This window comes from Mytilus californianus, unplaced genomic scaffold (genome assembly GCF_021869535.1).
Source record: "Mytilus californianus isolate M0D057914Y unplaced genomic scaffold, xbMytCali1.0.p SCAF_3, whole genome shotgun sequence".
Taxonomy (NCBI): domain Eukaryota; kingdom Metazoa; phylum Mollusca; class Bivalvia; order Mytilida; family Mytilidae; genus Mytilus; species Mytilus californianus.
In genome coordinates this window covers 5,682,762-5,697,623 of record NW_026262679.1, presented here as the reverse complement: position 1 = coordinate 5,697,623, position 14,862 = coordinate 5,682,762, and the positions used below count along the sequence as shown (strand labels likewise).

The 14,862-nt window shown below is 31.2% G+C and overlaps 1 long non-coding RNA gene across 10 annotated transcripts in view; it reads left to right on the top strand.

Moving 5' to 3' along the window:
- Positions 1-14,862, top strand: part of LOC127733879 (uncharacterized) — a 118,736-nt gene that overhangs the window by 37,489 nt on the left and 66,385 nt on the right. The window contains exon 1 of one of the 10 annotated variants that reach the window (XR_007997261.1): positions 638-697. The exons of 4 other annotated variants lie outside the window; for them this stretch is intronic. This is a non-coding gene — a long non-coding RNA (uncharacterized LOC127733879). Of the gene's footprint in view, positions 1-637; positions 698-2,939; positions 3,000-5,446; positions 5,507-7,367; positions 7,428-9,847; positions 9,908-14,351; positions 14,412-14,862 lie in introns of those variants that run through there. 5 more of the 10 variants (XR_007997260.1, XR_007997259.1, XR_007997258.1 and 2 more) reach the window with 5 other exon arrangements.

Sequence of the window (14,862 nt, the reverse complement as noted above, 5' to 3'; positions counted from 1 at the left end):
GGTGATCCTGCAAATAGGATGGATAGTCAATAGAAGAATATCACAATTTTTAATTAACAACGATTCAATTATGTCAACGTTTGGTTAACGATTTAAGCAGCGGAAAGGGACCCCTCAGATACAATTATTTTTTGCTATGACGCCTATCGACAGCAAAAAATAAAGTAGACTTTCAAGACGTCATTATTAATTGGACTATTGTTAAAGCAGATCGCCCAGCAGTTGGATAAAAGATGCTTTAAGTCAAAATGGGTCTCGTAAAAGCAGACCTCCCCAGAGAACAAAATTTAGATTTTGATGTAACATTGATGAATTTAATGGGCGCTGATCTCGTAAAAGCAGATCACCCAGCAGAGCCGGTTATATAATATGATGAAAACTTGTTTTATAGTAAAAAGTATTTAATTTTATGTCAGGCTCTATTTCATTATCAACCAATTTGAAACTTTATTACAAATTGGTCTAAAAAAAAATTTTCTTCAAATTTATACTCTAATGAAGTATATTCTTATGAGAATTCTAGTAATTATAAATATTCTTGTCCAACATGCGAAAGATTAAATTCTGAATTAATTGCAACAGCAAATAGTCTCTATTTACAGCTGATATTAATTTCTAGTTTTTGTTAAAGATGCTGCACTCCTAGACGGAGAAGATGGTAACTTCATGGTAGATAGCACATGAGGAGGAGTCGCATGTAAGTATTTGGTCATTACAATTGTACTTAAAACTATGTTTATATTTGTTAGGTATTAAAAATCAGTTTTTCCTGAAACAAATTGAAGCTTTATAACAAATTGGTCTAAAATTTCTTTTATTCAAATTTATGCTCTAATGATGCATATTTTAATAAGAATGTATAGTAATTGTATATATACTTCTCTCTAATTTAGTATTTAACATAAATCATGCATCACATTAATTTCTGAATTGATTGCAACAGCAAAAAGTCTTGATTTAAAGCTGAAACTAATTTATAATTTTTGTTTTTTTTACAGATACAGCCTAAATATGCAACACTCCTATATCGTGAAAGATGCTTTCATTGTAGATCACACATTAGGACGAGTCACATGTAGGTATTTGGTCATTACAATTTTTGAGCTCACCTTTCCGAAGGAAATGTGAGCTTTTGCCATCACTTGGCGTCCGTCGTCGTCGTCCGTCCGGTGTAAACTATTTCAAAAATCTTCTCCTCTGAAACTACTGAACCAATTCCAACCAAACTTAAGCTGAATGATCCTTAGGGTATCTAGAATTAAGTTTGTGTTTTATTTTCTGTTTCGTCAAAAAACATGGCCAACATGGTTAAAAATAGAAAATAGGGGTAAAATGCAGTTTTTGGCTTATATCTCAAAAACTAAAGCATTTAGAGGAACTCTGACATGGGGGTAAAAGTGTTTGTTGTACGTCGAGAAATATAGCCACTATGGCTAAAATGGAACATAGGGGTAAAATGCATTTTTTTGCTTTTGAAGAAAATATGACAGATGCAAATAACATTTAAATGGCATTTTTAAGCCACTCATTAATATATATTGAAAAGCAAAAATAATCATTGATGAAAGATTTAAGCAAAACATTACAGGTGAGCGATTCCTGCTCTTGAGAGCCTCTTGTTCTTTAAACTATGTTTATGTTTGTTAGGTAATAAAAATCTGTTTTTCCTGAAACAACAGCCTGAAGCTTTATAACTAATTTGTCTAAATTTCCTCTTTTTTTTCAAATTTATACTTTTAAGTAATATATTTATATAAGAATGTTTTGTATTTGTTTTTAGACTTGTTGCCCGGTTAAGGAGTTGACATAAAACATGCATCACATTAATTTCTGAATTAATTGCAACAGCAAAAGTCTCTATTTAAAGCTGAAACTAATTTAAAGTTTTTGTTTTTGTTAGATACAGCCTAAATATGTGACAGTCCTATACCATGAAGAATAGTTCCATTGAAGTTCAAGAGGATGATGTCGCATGTAGGTATTTGGTCATTACAAATGTTCTTTAAGCTATGTTTATATGTGTTAGGTAATAAAAATCAGTTTTTCCTGGAATAGCAGGAAACTATTACAAATTGGTCTACAATTTCGTCTTTTATGCCTGTTTAAGGGACGATTATGGTATACTGCAGGAATAATTTTACTATATAGTTAAGTGGGCCTAAAATTGGCCGGCGGCCCAAAAAATATTTGGAAATGTTTTAGTTACCATTTTAGGCAACTTTAATTTTTTCATAGTTTTGTTGTCATAGCGTTTTAAAATCTGGATCAGAATGCTGTCAACGCATACATTTTTAATGCGGTGATCCTGCAAATAGGATGGATAGTCAATAGAAGAATATCACAATTTATTAATTAACAACGATTCAATTATGTCAACGTTTGGTTAACGATTTAAGCAGCGGAAAGGGACCCCTCAGATACAATTATTTTTTGCTATGACGCCTTCTATCGACAGCAAAAAATAAAGTAGACTTTCAAGACGTCATTATTAATTGGACTATTGTTAAAGCAGATAGCCCATCAGTTGGATAAAAGATGCTTTATGTCAAAATGGGTCTCGTAAAAGCAGACCTCCCCAGAGAGCAAACTTTAGATTTTGATGTAACATTGATGAATTTAATGGGTGCTGATCTCGTAAAAGCAGATCACCCAGCAGAGCCGGTTATATAATATGATGAAAACTTGTTTTATAGTAAAAAGTATTTAATTTTATGTCAGGCTCTATTTCATTATCAACCAATTTGAAACTTTATTACAAATTGGTCTAAAAAAAAATTTTCTTCAAATTTATACTCTAATAAAGTATATTCTTATGAGAATTATAGTAATTATAAATATTCTTGTCCAACATGCAAAAGATTAAATTCTGAATTAATTGCAACAGCAAATAGTCTCTATTTACAGCTGATATTAATTTCTAGTTTTTGTTAAAGATGCTGCACTCCTAGACGGAGAAGATGGTAACTTCATGGTAGATAGCACATGAGGAGGAGTCGCATGTAAGTATTTGGTCATTACAATTGTACTTAAAACTGTGTTTATATTTGTTAGGTATTAAAAATCAGTTTTTCCTGAAACAAATTGAAGCTTTATAACAAATTGGTCTAAAATTTCTTTTATTCAAATTTATGCTCTAATGATGTATATTTTAATAAGAATGTATAGTAATTGTATATATACTTCTCTCTAATTTAGTATTTAACATAAATCATGCATCACATTAATTTCTGAATTGATTGCAACAGCAAAAAGTCTTGATTTAAAGCTGAAACTAATTTATAATTTTTGTTTTTTTTACAGATACAGCCTAAATATGCAACACTCCTATATCGTGAAAGATGCTTTCATTGTAGATCACACATTAGGACGAGTCACATGTAGGTATTTGGTCATTACAATTTTTGAGCTCACCTTTCCGAAGGAAATGTGAGCTTTTGCCATCACTTGGCGTCCGTCGTCGTCGTCCGTCCGGTGTAAACTATTTCAAAAATCTTCTCCTCTGAAACTACTGAACCAATTCCAACCAAACTTAAGCTGAATGATCCTTAGGGTATCTAGAATTAAGTTTGTGTTTTATTTTCTGTTTCGTCAAAAAACATGGCCAACATGGTTAAAAATAGAAAATAGGGGTAAAATGCAGTTTTTGGCTTATATCTCAAAAACTAAAGCATTTAGAGGAACTCTGACATGGGGGTAAAAGTGTTCTTGTACGTCGAGAAATATAGCCACTATGGCTAAAATGGAACATAGGGGTAAAATGCATTTTTTTGCTTTTGAAGAAAATATGACAGATGCAAATAACATTTAAATGGCATTTTTAAGCCACTCATTAATATATATTGAAAAGCAAAAATAATCATTGAAAGATTTAAGCAAAACATTACAGGTGAGCGATTCCTGCTCTTGAGAGCCTCTTGTTCTTAAAACTATGTTTATGTTTGTTTGGTAATAAAAATCTGTTTTTCCTGAAACAACAGCCTGAAGCTTTATAACTAATTTGTCTAAAATTTCCTCTTTTTTTTCAAATTTATACTTTTAAGTAATATATTTATATAAGAATGTTTTGTATTTGTTTTTAGACTTGTTGCCCGGTTAAGGAGTTGACATAAAACATGCATCACATTAATTTCTGAATTAATTGCAACAGCAAAAAGTCTCTATTTAAAGCTGAAACTAATTTAAAGTTTTTGTTTTTGTTAGATACAGCCTAAATATGTGACAGTCCTATACCATGAAGAATAGTTCCATTGAAGTTCAAGAGGATGATGTCGCATGTAGGTATTTGGTCATTACAAATGTTCTTTAAGCTATGTTTATATGTGTTAGGTAATAAAAATCAGTTTTTCCTGGAATAGCAGGAAACTATTACAAATTGGTCTACAATTTCGTCTTTTATGCCTGTTTAAGGGACGATTATGGTATACTGCAGGAATAATTTTACTACTGTAAATTCAGAAATTAATGCGATGTTTTAATTATTGCGAAAAATGCGACAGGGTTATAATCGCAATAATATAAACTTGCATTTTGAAATTTTTCATATGAAATAAACAGGATTTTTCTCAATATCGCAAAAATTAGAATCGCATTTTAGTCTAAAATGACAAAATCGCAATAATAAATGCACGCAATAATTTCTGAATTTACAGTATATAGTTAAGTGGGCCTAAAATTGGCCGGCGGCCCAAAAAATATTTGGAAATGTTTTAGTTACCATTTTAGGCAACTTTAATTTTTTCATAGTTTTGTTGTCATAGCGTTTTAAAATCTGGATCAGAATGCTGTCAACGCATACATTTTTAATGCGGTGATCCTGCAAATAGGATGGATAGTCAATAGAAGAATATCACAATTTATTAATTAACAACGATTCAATTATGTCAACGTTTGGTTAACGATTTAAGCAGCGGAAAGGGACCCCTCAGATACAATTATTTTTTGCTATGACGCCTTCTATCGACAGCAAAAGTAAAGTAGACTTTCAAGACGTCATTATTAATTGGACTATTGTTAAAGCAGATCGCCCAGCAGTTGGATAAAAGATGCTTTATGTCAAAATGGGTCTCGTAAAAGCAGACCTCCCCAGAGAGCAAACTTTAGATTTTGATGTAACATTGATGAATTTAATGGGTGCTGATCTCATAAAAGCAGATCACCCAGCAGAGCCGGTTATATAATATGATGAAAACTTGTTTTATAGTAAAAAGTATTTAATTTTATGTCAGGCTCTATTTCATTATCAACCAATTTGAAACTTTATTACAAATTGGTCTAAAAAAAAATTTTCTTCAAATTTATACTCTAATGAAGTATATTCTTATGAGAATTATAGTAATTATAAATATTCTTGTCCAACATGCAAAAGATTAAATTCTGAATTAATTGCAACAGCAAATAGTCTCTATTTACAGCTGATATTAATTTCTAGTTTTTGTTAAAGATGCTGCACTCCTAGACGGAGAAGATGGTAACTTCATGGTAGATAGCACATGAGGAGGAGTCGCATGTAAGTATTTGGTCATTACAATTGTACTTAAAACTGTGTTTATATTTGTTAGGTATTAAAAATCAGTTTTTCCTGAAACAAATTGAAGCTTTATAACAAATTGGTCTAAAATTTCTTTTATTCAAATTTATGCTCTAATGATGTATATTTTAATAAGAATGTATAGTAATTGTATATATACTTCTCTCTAATTTAGTATTTAACATAAATCATGCATCACATTAATTTCTGAATTGATTGCAACAGCAAAAAGTCTTGATTTAAAGCTGAAACTAATTTATAATTTTTGTTTTTTTTACAGATACAGCCTAAATATGCAACACTCCTATATCGTGAAAGATGCTTTCATTGTAGATCACACATTAGGACGAGTCACATGTAGGTATTTGGTCATTACAATTTTTGAGCTCACCTTTCCGAAGGAAATGTGAGCTTTTGCCATCACTTGGCGTCCGTCGTCGTCGTCCGTCCGGTGTAAACTATTTCAAAAATCTTCTCCTCTGAAACTACTGAACCAATTCCAACCAAACTTAAGCTGATTGATCCTTAGGGTATCTAGAATTAAGTTTGTGTTTTATTTTCTGTTTCGTCAAAAAACATGGCCAACATGGTTAAAAATAGAAAATAGGGGTAAAATGCAGTTTTTGGCTTATATCTCAAAAACTAAAGCATTTAGAGGAACTCTGACATGGGGGTAAAAGTGTTCTTGTACGTCAAGAAATATAGCCACTATGGCTAAAATGGAACATAGGGGTAAAATGCATTTTTTTGCTTTTGAAGAAAATATGACAGATGCAAATAACATTTAAATGGCATTTTTAAGCCACTCATTAATATATATTGAAAAGCAAAAATAATCATTGAAAGATTTAAGCAAAACATTACAGGTGAGCGATTCCTGCTCTTGAGAGCCTCTTGTTCTTAAAACTATGTTTATGTTTGTTAGGTAATAAAAATCAGTTTTTCCTGGAATAGCAGGAAACTTTATTACAAATTGGTCTACAATTTCGTCTTTTATGCCTGTTTAAGGGACGATTATGGTATACTGCAGGAATAATTTTACTATATAGTTAAGTGGGCCTAAAATTGGCCCGCGGCCCAAAAAATATTTGGAAATGTTTTAGTTACCATTTTAGGCAACTTTAATTTTTTCATAGTTTTGTTGTCATAGCGTTTTAAAATCTGGATCAGAATGCTGTCAACGCATACATTTTTAATGCGGTGATCCTGCAAATAGGATGGATAGTCAATAGAAGAATATCACAATTTATTAATTAACAACGATTCAATTATGTCAACGTTTGGTTAACGATTTAAGCAGCGGAAAGGGACCCCTCAGATACAATTATTTTTTGCTATGACGCCTTCTATCGACAGCAAAAAATAAAGTAGACTTTCAAGACGTCATTATTAATTGGACTATTGTTAAAGCAGATCGCCCAGCAGTTGGATAAAAGATGCTTTATGTCAAAATGGGTCTCGTAAAAGCAGACCTTCCCAGAGAGCAAACTTTAGATTTTGATGTAACATTGATGAATTTAATGGGCGCTGATCTCGTAAAAGCAGATCACCCAGCAGAGCCGGTTATATAATATGATGAAAACTTGTTTTATAGTAAAAAGTATTTAATTTTATGTCAGGCTCTATTTCATTATCAACCAATTTGAAACTTTATTACAAATTGGTCTAAAAAAAAATTTTCTTCAAATTTATACTCTAATGAAGTATATTCTTATGAGAATTATAGTAATTATAAATATTCTTGTCCAACATGCAAAAGATTAAATTCTGAATTAATTGCAACAGCAAATAGTCTCTATTTACAGCTGATATTAATTTCTAGTTTTTGTTAAAGATGCTGCACTCCTAGACGGAGAAGATGGTAACTTCATGGTAGATAGCACATGAGGAGGAGTCGCATGTAAGTATTTGGTCATTACAATTGTACTTAAAACTATGTTTATATTTGTTAGGTATTAAAAATCAGTTTTTCCTGAAACAAATTGAAGCTTTATAACAAATTGGTCTAAAATTTCTTTTATTCAAATTTATGCTCTAATGATGTATATTTTAATAAGAATGTATAGTAATTGTATATATACTTCTCTCTAATTTAGTATTTAACATAAATCATGCATCACATTAATTTCTGAATTGATTGCAACAGCAAAATTGATTTAAAGCTGAAACTAATTTATAATTTTTGTTTTTTTTACAGATACAGCATAAAATATGCAACACTCCTATATCGTGAAAGATGCTTTCATTGTAGATCACACATTAGGACGAGTCACATGTAGGTATTTGGTCATTACAATTTTTGAGCTCAACTTTCCGAAGGAAATGTGAGCTTTTGCCATCACTTGGCGTCCGTCGTCGTCGTCCGTCCGGTGTAAACTATTTCAAAAATCTTCTCCTCTGAAACTACTGAACCAATTCCAACCAAACTTAAGCTGAATGATCCTTAGGGTATCTAGAATTAAGTTTGTGTTTTATTTTCTGTTTCGTCAAAAAACATGGCCAACATGGTTAAAAATAGAAAATAGGGGTAAAATGCAGTTTTTGGCTTATATCTCAAAACTAAAGCATTTAGAGGAACTCTGACATGGGGGTAAAAGTGTTCTTGTACGTCGAGAAATATAGCCACTATGGCTAAAATGGAACATAGGGGTAAAATGCATTTTTTTGCTTTTGAAGAAAATATGACAGATGCAAATAACATTTAAATGGCATTTTTAAGCCACTCATTAATATATATTGAAAAGCAAAAATAATCATTGAAAGATTTAAGCAAAACATTACAGGTGAGCAATTCCTGCTCTTGAGAGCCTCTTGTTCTTAAAACTATGTTTATGTTTGTTAGGTAATAAAAATCTGTTTTTCCTGAAACAACAGCCTGAAGCTTTATAACTAATTTGTCTAAAATTTCCTCTTTTTTTCAAATTTATACTCTTAAAGTAATATATTTATATAAGAATGTTTTGTATTTGTTTTTAGACTTGTTGCCCGGTTAAGGAGTTGACATAAAACATGCATCACATTAATTTCTGAATTAATTGCAACAGCAAAAAGTCTCTATTTAAAGCTGAAACTAATTTAAAGTTTTTGTTTTTGTTAGATACAGCCTAAATATGTGACAGTCCTATACCATGAAGAATAGTTCCATTGAAGTTCAAGAGGATGATGTCGCATGTAGGTATTTGGTCATTACAAATGTTCTTTAAGCTATGTTTATATGTGTTGGGTAATAAAAATCAGTTTTTCCTGGAATAGCAGGAAACTTTATTACAAATTGGTCTACAATTTCGTCTTTTATGCCTGTTTAAGGGACGATTATGGTATACTGCAGGAATAATTTTACTATATAGTTAAGTGGGCCTAAAATTGGCCTCATTGGTCATTACAAATGTTCTTTAAGCTATGTTTATATGTGAAATCAGTTTTTCCTGGAATAGCAGGAAACTTTATTACAAATTGGTCTACAATTTCGTCTTTTATGCCTGTTTAAGGGACGATTATGGTATACTGCAGGAATAATTTTACTATATAGTTAAGTGGGCCTAAAATTGGCCGGCGGCCCAAAAAATATTTGGAAATGTTTTAGTTACCATTTTAGGCAACTTTAATTTTTTCATAGTTTTGTTGTCATAGCTTTTTAAAATCTGGATCAGAATGCTGTCAACGCATACATTTTTAATGCGGTGATCCTGCAAATAGGATGGATAGTCAATAGAAGAATATCACAATTTATTAATTAACAACGATTCAATTATGTCAACGTTTGGTTAACGATTTAAGCAGCGGAAAGGGACCCCTCAGATACAATTATTTTTTGCTATGACGCCTTCTATCGACAGCAAAAAATAAAGTAGACTTTCAAGACGTCATTATTAATTGGACTATTGTTAAAGCAGATCGCCCAGCAGTTGGATAAAAGATGCTTTATGTCAAAATGGGTCTCGTAAAAGCAGACCTCCCCAGAGAGCAAACTTTAGATTTTGATGTAACATTGATGAATTTAATGGGCGCTGATCTCGTAAAAGCAGATCACCCAGCAGAGCCGGTTATATAATATGATGAAAACTTGTTTTATAGTAAAAAGTATTTAATTTTATGTCAGGCTCTATTTCATTATCAACCAATTTGAAACTTTATTACAAATTGGTCTAAAAAAAAATTTTCTTCAAATTTATACTCTAATGAAGTATATTCTTATGAGAATTATAGTAATTATAAATATTCTTGTCCAACATGCAAAAGATTAAATTCTGAATTAATTGCAACAGCAAATAGTCTCTATTTACAGCTGATATTAATTTCTAGTTTTTGTTAAAGATGCTGCACTCCTAGACGGAGAAGATGGTAACTTCATGGTAGATAGCACATGAGGAGGAGTCGCATGTAAGTATTTGGTCATTACAATTGTACTTAAAACTATGTTTATATTTGTTAGGTATTAAAAATCAGTTTTTCCTGAAACAAATTGAAGCTTTATAACAAATTGGTCTAAAATTTCTTTTATTCAAATTTATGCTCTAATGATGTATATTTTAATAAGAATGTATAGTAATTGTATATATACTTCTCTCTAATTTAGTATTTAACATAAATCATGCATCACATTAATTTCTGAATTGATTGCAACAGCAAAATTGATTTAAAGCTGAAACTAATTCATAATTTTAGTTTTTTTTTACAGATACAGCCTAAATATGCAACACTCCTATATCGTGAAAGATGCTTTCATTGTAGATCACACATTAGGACGAGTCACATGTAGGTATTTGGTCATTACAATTTTTGAGCTCAACTTTCCGAAGGAAATGTGAGCTTTTGCCATCACTTGGCGTCCATCGTCGTCGTCGTCCGTCCGGTGTAAACTATTTCAAAAATCTTCTCCTCTGAAACTACTGAACCAATTCCAACCAAACTTAAGCTGAATGATCCTTAGGGTATCTAGAATTAAGTTTGTGTTTTATTTTCTGTTTCGTCAAAAAACATGGCCAACATGGTTAAAAATAGAAAATAGGGGTAAAATGCAGTTTTTGGCTTATATCTCAAAAACTAAAGCATTTAGAGGAAATCTGACATGGGGGTAAAAGTGTTCTTGTACGTCGAGAAATATAGCCACTATGGCTAAAATGGAACATAGGGGTAAAATGCATTTTTTTGCTTTTGAAGAAAATATGACAGATGCAAATAACATTTAAATGGCATTTTTAAGCCACTCATTAATATATATTGAAAAGCAAAAATAATCATTGAAAGATTTAAGCAAAACATTACAGGTGAGCAATTCCTGCTCTTGAGAGCCTCTTGTTCTTAAAACTATGTTTATGTTTGTTAGGTAATAAAAATCTGTTTTTCCTGAAACAACAGCCTGAAGCTTTATAACTAATTTGTCTAAAATTTCCTCTTTTTTTTCAAATTTATACTCTTAAGTAATATATTTATATAAGAATGTTTTGTATTTGTTTTTAGACTTGTTGCCCGGTTAAGGAGTTGACATAAAACATGCATCACATTAATTTCTGAATTAATTGCAACAGCAAAAAGTCTCTATTTAAAGCTGAAACTAATTTAAAGTTTTTGTTTTTGTTAGATACAGCCTAAATATGTGACAGTCCTATACCATGAAGAATAGTTCCATTGAAGTTCAAGAGGATGATGTCGCATGTAGGTATTTGGTCATTACAAATGTTCTTTAAGCTATGTTTATATGTGTTGGGTAATAAAAATCAGTTTTTCCTGGAATAGCAGGAAACTTTATTACAAATTGGTCTACAATTTCGTCTTTTATGCCTGTTTAAGGGACGATTATGGTATACTGCAGGAATAATTTTACTATATAGTTAAGTGGGCCTAAAATTGGCCGGCGGCCCAAAAATATTTGGAAATGTTTTAGTTACCAATTTAGGCAACTTTAATTTTTTCATAGTTTTGTTGTCATAGCGTTTTAAAATCTGGATCAGAATGCTGTCAACGCATACATTTTTAATGCGGTGATCCTGCAAATAGGATGGATAGTCAATAGAAGAATATCACAATTTATTAATTAACAACGATTCAATTATGTCAACGTTTGGTTAACGATTTAAGCAGCGGAAAGGGACCCCTCAGATACAATTATTTTTTGCTATGACGCCTTCTATCGACAGCAAAAAATAAAGTAGACTTTCAAGACGTCATTATTAATTGGACTATTGTTAAAGCAGATGGTCCGGGTACACAGTTATCGTCCTTTGATTTTCGTTGTCCACGAATATAGTCCCTAGTGTGGACAGTGTGTTACTTGTCGATTTTTTTTATACCCCTTCCGAATTTATTTCTCCCTGTTTTATGACTCAAATAGTAAGTAGGGGGGTGAAATGACACTGTAAAAAAATTTGGGTCATGAATTTTAAAGTAAAGTAGTGATTTGGTCCAGCTGAAAAATGTTAAAAATTAGCACATCGGAAGCTGTCAAAAGATTTGAAGACCCCCTTAGCATGAAATTGTCCATATTTTGAGTTAGAGCCGATGAAGTTTTCTATAATTTTGATATAATTTGTCCCAAAAGTAGTACAACACACTGTAAAAATATTATTGAGAAAGCGCAGGTGGGATTTTTTTAATTTCCATTTATTGTCTAAAAGAAATGCACTACGAAATAACTGTGTACTCGGACCTAAGAGGTGAAATCAGGAAATATAGAATCTGTACTTTGGCAACTTCCCTGAATGATTTGATGGTGTCAATTTATCAAATAGCATAAAACTAAAGGATTTAAACTTTTATTTGATAGAATTTCTGCAAAAATGACCAATTTTGGCATTTTATGGTCAAAATAAGCATTTCATAGCTTTTTCAATTTTGATGCATAAGTGGCATTCTGACTTTCTATCTGACAGGTTTTTATGTGTCAATATTTGTGTTTCTATGTTTCAATCCAGTTGTATTACTCATTTGTGAACTCTGAATCTACAGAAAAGAAGATTATCTCAGACAATATGCGCAAAATGTGTTGTATATATGATCCTCGTCTAACGCCCTGTTTGGATCAAGTTAAATGTGAGGAGCTTGGAACATAAAAGTTGAAGTCCATTATAAAGACCTCACTAAATTTGTATAAAAAGCACTGAACAATGTCTTTTGTACCTGTTTTATGTCACATAATACCTTTCTTTTCTTCTGTAGGATAGCAAGTGGTTCAAATATAAGCCTGTTGAGACTAAAATTGCATGCATGTTTTTCACTAAAAAGTGAAAAATCTTTGTATCAGACCATACTGTCTGCAAAAAAAGTTGAATGCAAGAGTCTTTTTGTGCTCAGATTTATTGTATCATGTCACCTGAGTATAGAAATGATAGAAAAGACACAAAATTTTATTTCATATAGCTTCAATATGCATTTTTAAATGTAAATATGTGATACGGCCTAAATTGACCCTAAATTATTTTCAGTCTTACTTGGCCTAAGACCCTTTTAAGCTAATGTGATATGTTATTTGTAAGTTTTCTTTCCATTTAAAGTACATTAAATACATATGTAAGGATTATTTATAACCAAAAAGCTTTACAAATTTAAAATTGCTGGAAAATATTACATCTTCATGTAAGGCCCCCCTTCATTGGAAAACCTCCATATTTGGCCACAGGCTCATATAAATTTGACTTTTTAATAATTATGATAAGTCTGATGAATCAAATGAGTACTCTATTGCTTTTAATACATAATATATTATATATTAAGGCATTTCAAAAGTATTTTTTTGCAATATTTTAATTTTTTAAGCCTCAATTGTTGATAGTTGAAAATTTTCAATTTTAACGTCTAAATTTAACACTCAAAGTTCAATATAGAATTAGTCATATTGTCTATAATATATATCCTATTCCCATGAAACCTTGTAAGCAGTCTTATAATTTAATAAGCTTTAGTCATACCAAGTTTCATTAAGATTGGTCAACTTTTTCTACCCTATTAGGTCCGGGTACACAGTTATCGTCCTTTGATTTTCGTTGTCCACGAATATAGTCCCTAGTGTGGACAGTGTGTTACTTGTCGATTTTTTTTATACCCCTTCCGAATTTATTTCTCCCTGTTTTATGACTCAAATAGTAAGTAGGGGGGTGAAATGACACTGTAAAAAAATTTGGGTCATGAATTTTAAAGTAAAGTAGTGATTTGGTCCAGCTGAAAAATGTTAAAAATTAGCACATCGGAAGCTGTCAAAAGATTTGAAGACCCCCTTAGCATGAAATTGTCCATATTTTGAGTTAGAGCCGATGAAGTTTTCTATAATTTTGATATAATTTGTCCCAAAAGTAGTACAACACACTGTAAAAATATTATTGAGAAAGCGCAGGTGGGATTTTTTTAATTTCCATTTATTGTCTAAAAGAAATGCACTACGAAATAACTGTGTACTCGGACCAGATCGCCCAGCAGTTGGATAAAAGATGCTTTATGTCAAAATGGGTCTCGTAAAAGCAGACCTCCCCAGAGAGCAAACTTTAGATTTTGATGTAACATTGATGAATTTAATGGGCGCTGATCTCGTAAAAGCAGATCACCCAGCAGAGCCAGTTATATAATATGATGAAAACTTGTTTTATAGTAAAAAGTATTTAATTTTATGTCAGGCTCTATTTCATTATCAACCAATTTGAAACTTTATTACAAATTGGTCTAAAAAAAAAATTTCTTCAAATTTATACTCTAATGAAGTATATTCTTATGAGAATTATAGTAATTATAAATATTCTTGTCCAACATGCAAAAGATTAAATTCTGAATTAATTGCAACAGCAAATAGTCTCTATTTACAGCTGATATTAATTTCTAGTTTTTGTTAAAGATGCTGCACTCCTAGACGGAGAAGATGGTAACTTCATGGTAGATAGCACATGAGGAGGAGTCGCATGTAAGTATTTGGTCATTACAATTGTACTTAAAACTATGTTTATATTTGTTAGGTATTAAAAATCAGTTTTTCCTGAAACAAATTGAAGCTTTATAACAAATTGGTCTAAAATTTCTTTTATTCAAATTTATGCTCTAATGATGTATATTTTAATAAGAATGTAAAGTAATTGTATATATACTTCTCTCTAATTTAGTATTTAACATAAATCATGCATCACATTAATTTCTGAATTGATTGCAACAGCAAAATTGATTTAAAGCTGAAACTAATTTATAATTTTTGTTTTTTTTACAGATACAGCCTAAATATGCAACACTCCTATATCGTGAAAGATGCTTTCATTGTAGATCACACATTAGGACGAGTCACATGTAGGTATTTGGTCATTACAATTTTTGAGCTCACCTTTCCGAAGGAAATGTGAGCTTTTGCCATCACTTGGCGTCCG